Source organism: Ochlerotatus camptorhynchus, unplaced genomic scaffold, assembly GCF_037179485.1.
Source record: "Ochlerotatus camptorhynchus isolate MF236.1 unplaced genomic scaffold, CSIRO-AGI_Acam_v1.1 ptg000316l, whole genome shotgun sequence".
NCBI lineage: Eukaryota > Metazoa > Arthropoda > Insecta > Diptera > Culicidae > Ochlerotatus > Ochlerotatus camptorhynchus.
Genome location: NW_027040804.1, coordinates 2,647,809 through 2,662,872, shown reverse-complemented (window position 1 = coordinate 2,662,872; position 15,064 = coordinate 2,647,809). Strand labels below are relative to the sequence as shown.

Genomic DNA, 15,064 nt, shown 5'->3' with positions numbered 1-15,064 from the left:
GTCGCTTTTAGAGTCAACGAAATCCTTAGTTTGTCTACGGTGGATGAATGGAATTGGATAGGAACGAAAACCAACGTAGCTGACGAAGCAACAAAGTGGGGAAAAGGGCCATCAACCGAAATCGAAAGCCGGTGGTATCGCGGACCTGCATTCCTGTAAGACCAAGCCGGGGAGTGGTTAGAAGAAAACGTGGAAGATACAAACGAAGAACTTCGACCAGCTTTCGTCTGTCCGCATTTCATCGTCAAGCCAACAGTTGAATTTGAACGGTTCGCTAAGTTCGAGCGTTTGAAGCGATGCATTGCGTATGTCCATCGATTCCTGGACAACCTACGTCGAGCGTCCACGGGTAGTGTTCGAGTTACAGCGAAAGAATTAAGCCGAGAGGAATTGCAAAAGGCGGAGTGTAAAATTGCGAAGCTGTCGCCGATAATGGATGAGCACGGAATCCTTCGAGTAGATAGTCGGATCGGTGCAGCAGAGTATTTGTCGTACGATGCAAGATACCCGATCATCCTACCACATGATCATCGTGTGGTGATGCTACTGCTGGATTGGTATCATCGTGACTTTCGTCATGCCAACGATGAAACAGTGGTGAACGAAATTCGCCAAAGATTTTGCATATCTCAGTTGAGGACACGCGTACGCCTGACGAAGACTCGCTGCATGTGGTGTCGAGTGTACAAGTCCGTTCCAGTGGCACCGAAGATGGGACCGCTACCAACGGTAAGATTAACGCCGCATGTACGTGCCTTCACTTTCATCGGGGTCGATTATTTCGGGCCGTACTTAGTAAAAATTGGTCGGAGCGTAGCTAAACGTTGGGGTGTGGTATTCACGTGCTTGACTATTAGAGCCATACACATCGAGGTAGCAAGCAGCCTGTCATCCGATTCGTGCAAAAAAGCAATGCGCAGGTTCATTGCGCGACGTGGAGTCCCTCAAGAGATCTACTCCGACAACGGTACCAATTTTGTCGGGGTCAGCCGGGAGCTGAAAAGGGAAATCGAGGGAATCAATGCGAAGTTAAGCAGTACCTTCACGGACACCTATACGTAGTGGAGGTTCAACCCACCCTCAGCACCACACATGGGAGGCTGCTGGGAACGGATGGTTCGGTCCATCAAGTCGGCTTTGGTCATGGTTCCCACGGAACGTAAGCTGGATGACGAATCGCTGGTGACAGTCTTTGCAGAAGCGGAAAAAATGATCAACTCTCGGCCTTAAGTTCAACTGGAGTACAACAACCGATAAAGCAGCCTGTAAGCGAAGGAGTGTCATTGCGGAGCAGTTGGAACATGATGCAGCACACATTGGATAGGATCTGGCAAAGGTGGATCACCGAGTATCTGCCGACGATAACAAGGAGGACCAAGTGGTTCCAAAATGTGCGACCAGTCAAAGAGGGTGAGTTGGTAGTCATAGCGGATGAGAAGGTCAGTAATAGGTGGTTGAGAGGTCGGGTAGTGCGTACGTTTCCTGGAAAGGATGGGACCATGCGACAAGCTGAGGTAGTGACTTCGGGTGGTACACTACGGAGACCAGTCATTAAGCTTGCACTCCTAGATGTGGAACCGGAAGATGACGCCAAAGCAGAAACTGAGGCGACATGAGGGGGAGGATGTTACGTGCAAGCCCCTCGTATGCAAGTGAGCCACTGCGATAACCAACGCCTCGCAGATGACCGCGGTGACGTTTAGATGACAGCCATGTCGTGTCATGAAGATTAGCGATGACAGACTGATTAGGTGATAGGATAATAAAAGTTTACATTTCGTAAAGAGTGAATGCTATTCCACAATTAGTTCTTTGTAAGATTTTTTCCGTATTTATACTTTACTTAAAATTAACTTAACTATTGGAATTGCAGTATTCATACCTAAGTCTACTTATAAAAATAATATTTGTTCGCCTAAAACTAAGCGGAGACTAAAATGTAAGTGGATTTAAATTACAACTATTGTTCTTAAAACTAACCTAATAAAAATTGCAGCTTGAGCAACAACTACTACAAACACAAAAAAAGAGTTTTGCTACAAGACTCCGAACTAAAGCGAACACTAGTCTTAACCAAGGTTGCAAAGACTCATTTCAGCTAAAATAATGTTTTTTGGAATAATAAAACCAAAAGATGGTATGATGGCATGTTTTACTTGTAACTTACAAGAAGAGGTTACAAAGTATGCGTTGGAAACATAAAACCTGTAAATGTTGCTTTCTATGAGTCACAATCAGCGATTTTCTGATCGCTGAGTGAGTGAGTGAGTGAGTGAGTGAGTTTGTGAAAAATCGCTGATTGTGACTCTCATGAAGTGAAATAAACAGGTTTAATATGTCAAACACATTCTTTGCAACCTCTTCTTGTATCCTACCAATTCAAAATTTGATCATGGCATCTAATTGTTTCATAATTTAGAAAAACATTGTTTTAGCTGAAATGAGTCTTTGCAACCTTGGTCTTAACCACTTCTAACTAGGGAACAACGAATAGAAGATTAGGAATCACATAGATGAAGACTAACTAACGCATTTTTTACTTGTTTCAAGATCATCCTCGGTGGACTAAGTCGAGTCTTGTCACGATTAGCAAGGCATAAAAAGTAACAAGGACTAAGATGTGTTCTTTTGATTACTGAAAAATCCTGTTCTCCTAGTTTGAAGTAGTCAGGACTATGCTTCGGGGGTAGATCTTACACCCTATAGCGTACCACGAAAAGGTGATCTACCCACGTCACGGGGCATCAGAATCAGTTTGTAAAAGACTTAATCATTTCGTAAATGTTGAATCATAAATGTTAAACAATTCGAAATCACTTCGGGACGTACTCCACTTCAGAAATAATCGGAATCACTTCGGAAAGAACTAAATCACTTTTGTAATGTTCGTAAGCATTTAGGAAAGAACTGAATCATTTAAGAAATGTTCAGAATCACTTCCAAAGGTACTGATTCACTTAAGAAAAGTTTGGATCACCAGTAATGGCCGATGTTCACTGACAAAACGTAACTCTCACTGCTGATGATGAAAAGCACAATGAAAACAGTGAAGACTTCTGCACTATGATGATGAGAAAAAGCGAAACGACAGAAGAAAATGAAAACAACGCCTACGTATTCCAAGTTTGACTCGGCATGTGCGACTGTGTGAGTTGCAAACAAAGCAGGCACATTAAATGGAAGCCGTTGGGCTCACGCAGCAACACTCTCACATAAGCAAGTGAAGCAGCAGTGTTGCTATTGTCAGGTATGACCAGATCGGTGATGGATCACCACCGAGACGACATTCACCAGTTGCTTTTATCTTCTTTCGGCAACTTCGTGGATGCTCATGGCGAGAGCTTCGACAAGCACTTTGATAGGAATGTACCAAACGTTACTACCATCAGCTGTTTGAGGATCATGATTGTGGTACGTTGCAACTCTGGAGATAACAAACAATTTTGGAATGATTCAGTACTTTCTGAAGAGAATTCAACCCAAGCAACACACAAGTTCTATAGCAGTTTATATAACCTTTGTATGACTGGTTTTGGTTGTATCGCTGTTTACTCAACATAATTCTATGAATTTTTGCTGCTTGGGAAGTGTTACAGTACTTTACATAGTAGTTATAAACTGCTCTGAAGTGATTCAGAAAATTTTGAAGTAATTGTAAACTCTTTCGAACATTTTTAAACAGATTCAGTACTTTATGAAGTGATTCAGTTCTTTAATCAATTGATTCAGTGTCTTCAGAAGTGATTCCGATCATTTCTAAAGTGATACAATGTATTCTCAAGTTATTCAGTACTTTCTGACATAACTAAGTACTTTCCAAAATGATTCCGAAATTTTATGAAGCAATTTTGTCCCTTTCCATGTTATTGATTAATGTGTTCTTATTATTTTTTGTGTGAATTACTTTATTTTTTCAGGCTCAATCGAATATTTTTACAGAGCCAAGTAATCATTTGCGTTATACATTATTGATGTCTTAAATCTCAAATTAAAGGATTTGAACCGATTACTCGCGGTCTTCTCGAGGTTAGTGGATGACATTTGTGTAGATATGGCGAGGGGGAAGGAAATTTGAAAAAAAAAATGTGGAACGTTTCACGATTTTGCGTGTCATCCTTGCGCAGGGGGCATGCTAATCTTCTCTATATAGTTCCAATTTTAGTATATGTCCTGCCGAAGCCAAGGTTGAAAATGCTCATTTCAGCTAAAACAATGTTTTTTTTTTAATTATGAAATAATTAGATGCTTTGATCATATTTTGAATAGGTAAGATACAAAAAGAGGTTGCAAAGAATGTGTTTGACATATAAAACCTGTTTATTTCACTTCATGAGAGTCACTATCAGTGATTTTTCACAAACTCACTCACTCACTCACTCAGCGATCAGCAAATCGCTGATTGTGACTCATAGAAAGCAAAATTTACAGGTTTTATGTTTCAAACGCATACTGTGTAACCTTTTCATGTCATCATACCATCTTTTAGTTTTATTATTCCAAAAAACATTATTTTAGCTGAAATGAGTATTTGCAACCTTGGCCAAAACTGGGACATATGTGTTTATAAACTTTAATGAAGCGATTCAGTACTTTCTGAAGTAATCTCGATCTATTATCAAGTGATTCAGTACTTAAAAAAAATTCTTATATATGCAGACGACATGAAGCTCTTCATGAAAATAAGTAATTCTAGCGACGCAGAAGCATTTCAGAACATAATAAACTTATGTAATACTTCATTAAAAGGTTCAGCTATTATTTTCAAGACCCATACACTATTAAATTATTATAAATTACATATGTAAAACCTATTCTGGAATAATGCAACCTTGTATATAATCCGTACACTACCATACACGAGGAATGCATAGAATCCGTCCAAAAACAATTCCATTTATATGCGCTTCGCAAATTGAATTGGACCGCATTTCCTCTTCCTTCATATGAGCATCATCAACTTACAAACACTCAAAGAACGCCGTGAATTTGTAATGCTGTTCTTTATCAATGATATTATTTCACATCGCATAGAATCATCAGAACTACTCTCACAATTAAACTTTTACACACCCTGTCGGCCTCCCTTAGCTCAGTCGGTAAAGGCGCAGCTACAAAGCAAGACCATGTTAGAGGTGGCTGGGTTCGATTCCCGGTTCGGTCTAGGAATTTTTCGGGTTGGAAAATTTCTCGACTTCCCTGGGCATAGAAGTATGATTGGACTTGCCACACAATTATACCAATGCAAAAATGGTACAGGCATCGAAAGCTCTTAATTAATAACTGTGGAAGTGCATCTAGAACACTAAGTTGAGAGCACGCTATAAGCTAATATATGCGATATGCAATAAGCTTGAAATGCGGAGAAGAAGAACACCCTGTCGGCATCTTAGAACACGGACATTATTCTCAGAAAAATCACACAGAAAAAAATTGAGCAAAAAATGGCCCCATCAATCTGATCATGCTACAGTTTAGTCTACACTGCGAAGTCATTAGCATCACTATATCAAAAGAACCAATTAAAAACCGACTAAAATGTAATAGAAATAATGCATGTTATTAAAACATTGTAACCATTCTGTTGACTACATTTGCTTCACGAAATAAAATAAATAAATCTAAAATTTTCGAAGTGATTTCGAACTTTTCATAAGTGACTCAGTTTTATCCAATGTGATTCCAAACTTGAAGCTCCAGTTTCACTGTTGACTGTTGTTATAGCTGATATGCGTGAGATTGATCTAAAATGAGCTTTCTACAGTGATTCATTATAACATTCAAACACTTCTGAAGTGAGTCAGTGCTCTTTGCATAGTAATTCCAAACACTTTGATACTTTCTCTTAGGGCTAAACATTTAAAGATGTAGTTTCAGGATTGTAGCCATGCTTCTTGAAACTCAGACCGATTTGCTTTTTAATTTCCTTATTTTTAACAATCCCCAAAATAGCATCTTTAGAACTACCTTAGAATTTAGCTGTACTTCTCCTTACAATTACAGTAATGCCCCGTTTTTGTCAGCCCCCTGATGAATTTATGGCTGACAAAAACGGGACACTGACAAAATCGGGACATTTTTTTTGCTTAATTTTTTTAACAGAATATCTTTAAATGCTGTTTGATAATGCAAGATTTATGTTTTAGGAATCATTAAATATGTACGAGCTCATTTAGAGGAGCGGAGGGAGCTGGAATTTCAAACTTTTCGTATGTGTCATATAAGGAAAGACATTCTTACATTGATGGGGTGGAAGGGGGGTGGGAGGTGGTTAAATGGACTTAGGTAAGAATTGAATGGCAACTAAATGCATATGTTGTTAAGCATTTTCAGTAAGGACAACAATAATAATACATAGTGCATAATAAAGACATGCATATGTCCCATGGACCCCGTATTAAAATTCTCTGAATGAGATTTGTAGAGATTTTGAGACACACACACACACACACACACACACACACACACACACACACACACACACACACACACACACACACTCACACATACATACACACATACATACACACACACACACACACACACACACACACACACACACACACACACACACACACACACACACACACACACACACACACACACACACACACACACATACACACACACACACACACACACACACACACACACACACACACACACACACACACACACACACACACACACACACACACACACACACACACGCACGCACGCACACACACACACACACACACACACACACACACACACACACACACACACACACACACACACACACACACACACACACACACACACACACACACACACACAATGCGCTGAGGACGAGGTCCGTAACTGCCGAAAGGGCACTGATCGAGGCCAAGGAGAAAGCAGCAGCTGAAATACAGGAGACGCCAAAGGGACCTCGAAATCCACGCTCGGAGAAGAGGAAAAGGGAAACTCCAGGAGAGGAAGAGGAGTTGAAAAAAGTCAAGAACGACAAAGAAGACAACAAGGAGGAAGGCTGGCGTACCGTCGAGAAGCCAAAGGAGAAGTGGAAAAAACGGAAGGAAAAAGACGTGAAGAAGAAAGCTGAACAGAAGAAGGAGATACCCAGGACTCGTCGGGAGCGAAGTAAGGGCGATGCTCTGATCGTCGAAGCTAAGGACAAAACGTCGTATGCAGCACTCCTCCGGAAGGTACGAGAGGATCCGGAGTTGAAGCAACTAGGAGAGAACGTGGTGAAAACCAGGCGAACCCAGAAAGGCGAGATCCTCTTTGAGCTGAAGAAGGATCCTGCTATCAAGAGCTCAGCCTACAAGGAGCTCGTTGAAAAGTCTCTTGGCGAAGGGGCGAGCGTAAGAGCTCTATCCCAGGAGACAGTGGTCGAGTGCAGGGACCTGGACGAGATCACCACAGAAGAGGAGCTAAGAAGTGCGTTGAGAGTGCACTGCGATCTGGGAGATCCCGATGTCAATCCGCATGAGGAAGGCGTACGGCGGCATGCAAACGGCGGTTATACGGCTTTCGACAGCTGCAGCGAATAAGCTGTTGGAGACGGGCAAGGTCAAGGTTGGCTGGTCATTGTGCTCGCTGAAAGCCACTCCTCGGGTTACCAAGCAATTGGAGCGATGCTTCAAGTGCATGGGATTCGGTCACCAGGCGAGGAACTGCAATGGCCCTGACAGATCTGATCTGTGCAGGAAATGCGGAGAGAAAGGCCATATTGCAAGAGGCTGCACGAAGCATCCGAGGTGTATGCTCTGCAAAAAAGAGGACGGTAACGATCATACGACGGGAGGCTTCAAATGCCTAGCATACAAAAAGGCGATGGCAGGCCAACAGTAATGGAGGTAACCCAAATAAACCTCAATCATTGCGACATTGCTCAGCAACTGTTGTGGCAGTCGACAACAGAAACAAAGTGCGACGTTGCAATCATTGCGGAACCGTATCGAGTCCCTCCCGATAATGGTAACTGGGTTGCGGATAGAGCTGGGATGGCAGCTATACAAGTTATGGGCAGATACCCCATTCAAGAAGTGGTTGCGAGCTCATACGAAGGCTTCGTCATCGCCAAAATCAACGGAATCTTCATGTGTAGTTGTTACGCACCCCCCAGATGGACGATGGAGAAGTTCCACGAGATGCTTGATGGACTTACCGAAGAGCTGGTCGGACGACGACCGGTAGTCATCGGAGGAGACTTCAATGCTTGGGCAGTGGAGTGGGGAAGCAGGTGTTCCAATGCAAGAGGGCACAGTCTGCTGGAAGCTCTGGCAAAACTGGAAGTTATCCTGGCCAATAAAGGCACCAGCAGCACTTTTCGCAGAGATGGCCGAGAATCCATTATCGACGTTACTTTCTGCAGTCCGTCGCTGATGGCAAACATGGATTGGAGAGTGTGCGAAGGATATACCCATAGCGATACGATATGGCATCGGTCAACGGAATACTGTGGCAGTACGGAGGACGAGAACTTGTGACCGAAAGTGGAAGACGAAAGCTTTCGACAAGGATTTGTTCGTTGAGGCACTTCGTGCGGACGGGAGTCCCGTAGATCTAAATGCGGACGAGCTGACAGAAACGTTAGTGAGAGCATGTGACACGACCATGCCGAGGAAACTGGAGCCAAATAACAGACGGCGTCCAGTCTACTGGTGGAACGAGGCACTTAGTACTCTCCGCGCTAGTTGTCTCAGAGCCAGAAGACGTGTTCAGAGAGCAAGAACGGAAGCAGACAGAGAGGAACAAAGAGAAGTGTTTCGAGCGGCCAGGGCCGCTTTTAAACGAGTGATTAAGCAGAGCAAGTCGAACTGTTTTAAGGAGCTGTGTCGAGACGCTGATGCCAACCCCTGGGGCGACGCATACCGAGTCGTGATGGCGAAGATCAGAGGTCCAACGATGCCCGCTGAAATGTGCCCAGAGAAGCTGAAAGTCATCGTGGAAGGACTTTTCCCAAAGCACGACCCAACAACCTGGCCACCTACACCGTACGGGGAAGGAGAGGGAGATAACGTCGAAATCACCAACGAGGAGCTCGTAGTAGTGGCGAAAGGATTGAAGGTGAAGAAAACTCCCGGTCCGGATGGAATCCCCAACGTAGCGTTGAAAGCGGCGATCCAGTCATCCCCGGACATGTTCAGGATGGTGCTGCAGAAATGCCTGAACGAGGGTCACTTCCCTGACAGGTGGAAGATACAGAAGCTAGTGTTGCTGCCGAAACCAGGAAAACCGCCGGGGGATCCAGCATCATACAGGCCTATATGCCTGCTGGATACACTCGGAAAACTCTTGGAGAGGATCATCCTAAACAGGCTGACGAAATACACGGAGAGTGAGCACGGATTTTCGGAGAGGCAGTTCGGATTCCGGAAAGGGAGATCGACGGTGGATGCAATTCGGACAGTGGTCGAGAGAGCTGAAAAGGCGTCCAAACAGAAGCGGAGAGGAGATCGATATTGCGCCGTGATAACGATCGACGTCAAGAATGCGTTCAATAGCGCCAGCTGGGAGGCCATCACCGAAGCACTGCATAGAATGAGGGTCCCTGACTACCTGTGCAGGATCCTGAGGAGTTATTTCCAGAACCGGGTTCTGGTCTACGAGACAGACATGGGACAGAGATCGATTAGGATCACAGCGGGAGTTCCACAAAGCTCCATCCTTGGTCCAACGCTCTGGAACGGGATGTACAACGGCGTGCTAACGCTGAAACTGCCCAAAGGAGTTGAGATCGTTGGCTTTGCGGACGACGTCGTCTTGACGGTAACAGGCGAGACGCTGGAAGAGGTGGAAGTGTTGTCAACCGAGGCAATCAACATGATTGGTAACTGGATGAAAGGAGCGAAGCTGCAAATAGCCCACCACAAAACGGAAGTGTTATTGGTCAGTAACTGTAAAGCGGTACAGCGGGCAGAAATCACCGTCGGGGAGCACACCATAGCCTCGAAGCGTGTGTTAAAATACCTGGGAGTGATGATCGATGACCGGCTAAACTTCAACAGCCACGTCGAATATGCCTGTGAGAAGGCTTCGAAGGCCATCAACGCGATAGCTAGAATCATGCCGAACAACGCTGGTCCCAGCAGTAGCAAGAGGCGTCTTCTGGCCAGCGTGTCATCATCGATACTGAGATATGGAGGTCCAGCCTGGGTTCCAGCGCTGGAAACGAAGCAGAACCAAAGGAAACTGAGCAGTACGTTCCGGCTCATGGCCATGCGAGTCGTGAGTGCGTACAGAACCATCTCGTCGGAAGCAGTATGCGTTATCGCCGGTATGATCCCTATCGGCATCACCCTGGCGGAGGACAGCGAGTGCTACAGGCAGAGAGAAGCCGGAAGAGTACGGAAAGTTGTGAGAGTGGAGTCATTGGCTAAGTGGCAACAGGAGTGGAACACGACGGAGAACGGTAGATGGATACATAGACTAATACCGATTCTTTCGACCTGGGTGAACAGAAAACACGGAGAAGTCAATTTCCACCTAACGCAGTTCCTGTCTGGCCACGGCTGCTTCAGGAAATACCTGCATCGGTTCGGACACGCAGCGTCACCCCTCTGTCCGGAGTGTGGCAACGTCGATGAAACGCCGGAGCATGTGGTCTTTGACTGTCCAAGGTTCGAGGCAGTGCGAACGGAGATGCCCGTCCTTAACGTGGAGAATGTCGTCGTTGAAATGTGTCGAGAGGAGGACACTTGGAATGCCGTTAGCAGAGCAGTCACGCAGATTATGTCGGAGCTGCAGCCTAAATGGAGAGAAGAGCAGCGATCTAGCAACGCCAGCTAGCGCTGAGAGTACGACAAGTGCATGAGCACAGCCACCCCTCGAAGTAGTCGCTTTACAGTGGTCCCGGGGGGATCCAGGCAGAGGAGAAAGTAAGGAATGGGTTTTAGTGGAGCTGTACTAGGCAACTAGTGGATACCACACCGTGCCAACTTCACTACAGGCTAGGCTTCTTGAAGCTTTCCTAAACCTTACTATAAAAAAAGAAAAAAAAAAACACATGCATAACGTACATAATTTTCAACTAGCCCCTCAACCCCCCTCCCCCTGCTTTGATTTTGCCACCACTGCACATTTAATTCTAGAAAAATGTCATTATTGAGCTAGACAATCAATAAAATACGAATACGACTGTACAAAACAGTCCACCTCAACCAAAACTAATTGAATCATATAGGCTGACAAAATCGGGTCAAAAAGCTGACAAAATCGGGGGTAGACAAAATCGGGGGCTGACAAAATCGGGTCACCACTGTATATTGGAACACTTCTCAAAATTACCTTTATGCTTATATTCCATTGAAGTTCTTCTCCTGATTCGCTAGAATCTCCTCAAAACTTACTTGGAATTTTCTCCATAATACTCTAGCAAATGCTTCAGAGTGTCAGAATCCTAAAAGGTTGACCAAGTCCAAGGGTCACAATCTTTCCATAAATCTAATATCTTTAAAATACGACAGATTTGAATTTAGAATGCGACCACTTTCACGAGCCATCCGAAACACGGTCAAAAGTGACCAATGTACTCATGGACACTTAATATTACCACCATTTACCGTATATTCTTAACCGTATGTGTTTTCATGCGTTGCGTGATGGTGCGATACAATTTTGAGCCATTCTGTGATAACTACCACACATATTCCTGAACATATTCTGGAAACATTTCAGAACTTGAGGACCATTTCAGAAATGGGATAGAGCAGAATAAGTTGGGGCAAAAGTTCGACCTTAGTAAAATTAAAATAAAATTTGTAAAAACAACATGCTTTAGGAATAAAGCTAATTCCATACACAGGATCAAAGTTTATAACTTTCTCTTACAGTACTTTGATGATTTTTCAGTCCATTGCTAGCTGGAACATTTTGTTCGGAAGAGTGTTCAAAACGAAGGATGTAAAGATGTACCATCGTTAATTAAGCGCAAAAAAGTATGCAATTCATTACTTGAACGAGCCATGATGAAGATTCCAACCCCTTGCATCGAAACGTTGGCTAAGAACTTTTTCTTAACGAAACAAAATTGTTGAAATTTCGAGATCTTCAAGTTTCTCCGAAATATCAGACTTTTCTAAAGTATTTAGTGCTTCCCTAAAGTCATTTGAATAGCCCTTAGGATCTCTGAAATTCAACAATGTTTCTATACTTCCTTCAAATTATCAGAATATTTTGAAAGTTACCGCAATTTTCATTAAGTTGATTGAACTGCCTTGGACTTATTTGATCTATTCTTAAGTTCCCAAAATTTTCCTGAAGTTTTTTAAAGTTCCTAGAAGCTCATGGCAGTTCTCTTAAAGTCTTTAAACTGCCCTGAACTTTCTGGACCGGTCAAAAATTTCCATTCCATAATGAATATCCCTACGTTAGTTTTAAGTAATTTAAGTAATTTCTGAACAATGAATTTCGGCTCCGCAAAGCTACAGCAAATGAGCCTGGAAAACTAAACGCATTATATATAAGAAAATCTCTGTTGTGCCATGGAGTTTCCTGGTATCTATGGAACTTCCTTTATTTCCCTGATATTTTGCGAACATTCCTGAAATTCTTAGAATTTTCCATGAGTAACCAAAAGTAACCAAACCATGAGTAACCATTGATCTTCCACTTAATTTTTTCTGACAACAATGAAACTGCCTAAAACTGTCTAAACTCCTCTGGAGTTCTTTGGACCTAACCTGAAGCTCTCGCAATTCTTCTCAAATTCATGGTACTGCCCTGCAATAAATGAAACTATCCCAAAACATATTTAAACTTTCCTGAAAATCTTTGGACCTTAGTAAAGTTTTCAATATATGTCTTAAGTTTTCTTAACTGCTCAGAAATTGTTAGGACTTTCATTAAATATTGGGTACTTCTTAAAGTTTCTCAAAAATATCTTAAATTTAGAGAGATTTTCAGAATTTATCTAAACTAATCTTTGCAGATCTTCGAAATTCCCGAGAGTTTAAGTTTACCTTAAGTTATTAGAATTACTTTTACAATCTTGAAGATCTCTACACCTAACATCTCTGAGGCTCTTGAAACTTTTTTAAATTATTCTCTGAACTTCTCTGAAGGTTTCTTGACTTCCATGAAGCTCTCTGAATATCCCTGAAGTACATAGAAGTTCATAGTACATAGAATTGTAGCACGACTGAGACAAAGTTGTAGGGAAAATAGTGTTTCAAAGATCCAGAATGGACGTATTTTTGAAAACTGTGAATCATTGCCCACAACAAACAGTTATAAAAAGTTTTATACGTTCACTCTACAAACTCTGCGTGAATCTACTTCAAACCATTTTAGCAAGACACTGCACGAATTTATTTTTCAGGTACAATATTGCCAGAAGGAACCCAGAAAACATTGATAGTTCTATAAAGGTTACAATACAATGATAGAACGAAAATTGTTACTTTGGTAGTAACCTAACCATTACTGCGAGAAACAAATTCAATATCATCAGTTCTGTCACGCTAACTAGCTTCTCTGATCAAACGAATAGTTTGAAACGATTACAGGGTGCCACAAATGGTTTATGAATTGTTTTACGTCCTGTGGGAATTAAAATTAGAATTAGAATGTTATTAGAAAGCATGGAGGGGGGTCTGGCTTTAGTCCACTTTGACCCTACTGTAAAGATCCCAAATAAAATTTCAGTCAGGGTGGCCAGTGAATTTTCATTTTTAAATGCCCGGGTTTTTCCCAGTTTTCCCGGTTCAAATCTTTAAAAAATCCTGGTTGTTAATATTCAACAAAAATGCCAAATTGAACCCAATTTTAGGAACGTGCTCAAAGGAATTTACTGAAAGGATAAAAAATGTGATTTAAGAAGATTCCCAAGATTTTGAGTAGTGTCTTACAAATGGAACTTTTTTTTTCAAAATTTATGATTAATAACAATCTTCGAGATGCAAGTTTTGGAGTAAGAATAATTAAAATGTGAGATTTTGAAAAAAATTCAAGATCACAGCTTTGAAAAAAAATCATACTTGGGGCTGTTCATAAACTACGTAGACAGTTTTTTGGGATTCTTGACCCCCCCCCCCCTGCGTAGACAATTGTCCATACACAAATTTTAAAATTTGTATGGTCCATGGATAATTGTCAACCCCCCCTAAACTGTCTACGTAGTTTATGAACAGCCCTCTTATGAGTCGTGGAGTCATAATTGTCACGCTCTAAGACTTTGAAGCATTTTAAGGGTTATAACATATTACATAATAATCTATGTAATATAGCGGACAAACCCTAGAATTTTTAGTAAAATTTAAAATAATTCAAAGTGTTGATTTCAAACAAATATTGAGAAGGATTCCCACACAGTTTTCGAAGGAAAAGTTTTGAGCAGATTTCCAGAATTATTCTGACATGAAAACCCTAGACATTGCTAGATGAATTTGGAAGGATTTCTGTGGAGAAGAATGCAAGTTCTAAATTAAATTTGTAAGTAATTTAAGACGATTTAAAATGAGTTGTGAAAAACAAAACTTTGCGGAAAATTCCTACGTGATTCTGAGGAGACTTGTATGGGTATCGAGAGGAAAATGACAGATGAATTTTATGAAGAATTCCAAGGGAATAATGATCAGAATTCAACTAGAAACAGAGTTTTTAGAAAGTTCTGGCAGCAATTTCAACCCTTAAACGAAAGATTCATCACAGATTTCAACAAAATTGATTGCAAAAAATTTGCTGATATTTAGAATGAAATTCTTTAAAACTACTCTAAGGGGTTTCTAAATAAAATTTTGAAAAATTTCTGCTGTTTTTAATAGTTAAAAGAAATTTTTGAAAGCATTGTCAAAGAAATCAAAGTCTCCGGATAGGCTCAAGGGACGGTTTCAACGGTATTAATACGCAGAGTGTATTCTAGTTTATTTCAGAACCATAACAAAATAATTCAGAGCAGAATCCTAAGTTAATTCTGGAGTTCATCATGAGAATTTTGAACAACGAAAAATCAAAACCCCGGAAATGAATAATTCAGTTTCGGTTTTTATAAATGTTTGTTTCCAAAGTCCTGCATCTTCAATATTTTCTTTTAAGGACCATGCACTTTACATCTGAAATTCAGACGACAAAAATCAATTTG

General features: G+C 41.7%; 1 protein-coding gene and 1 non-coding gene across 6 annotated transcripts in view; one reads left to right on the top strand and one right to left on the bottom strand.

The window, feature by feature from the left end:
* nompC (no mechanoreceptor potential C) overlaps positions 1-15,064 on the top strand; it is a 227,632-nt gene that overhangs the window by 169,637 nt on the left and 42,931 nt on the right. The gene's annotated exons all lie outside the window — the stretch shown is intronic.
* On the bottom strand, positions 4,080-4,187 carry LOC135707749 (U6 spliceosomal RNA). Its single transcript, XR_010518269.1, has one exon. It is a non-coding gene; the product is annotated as a U6 spliceosomal RNA (small nuclear RNA).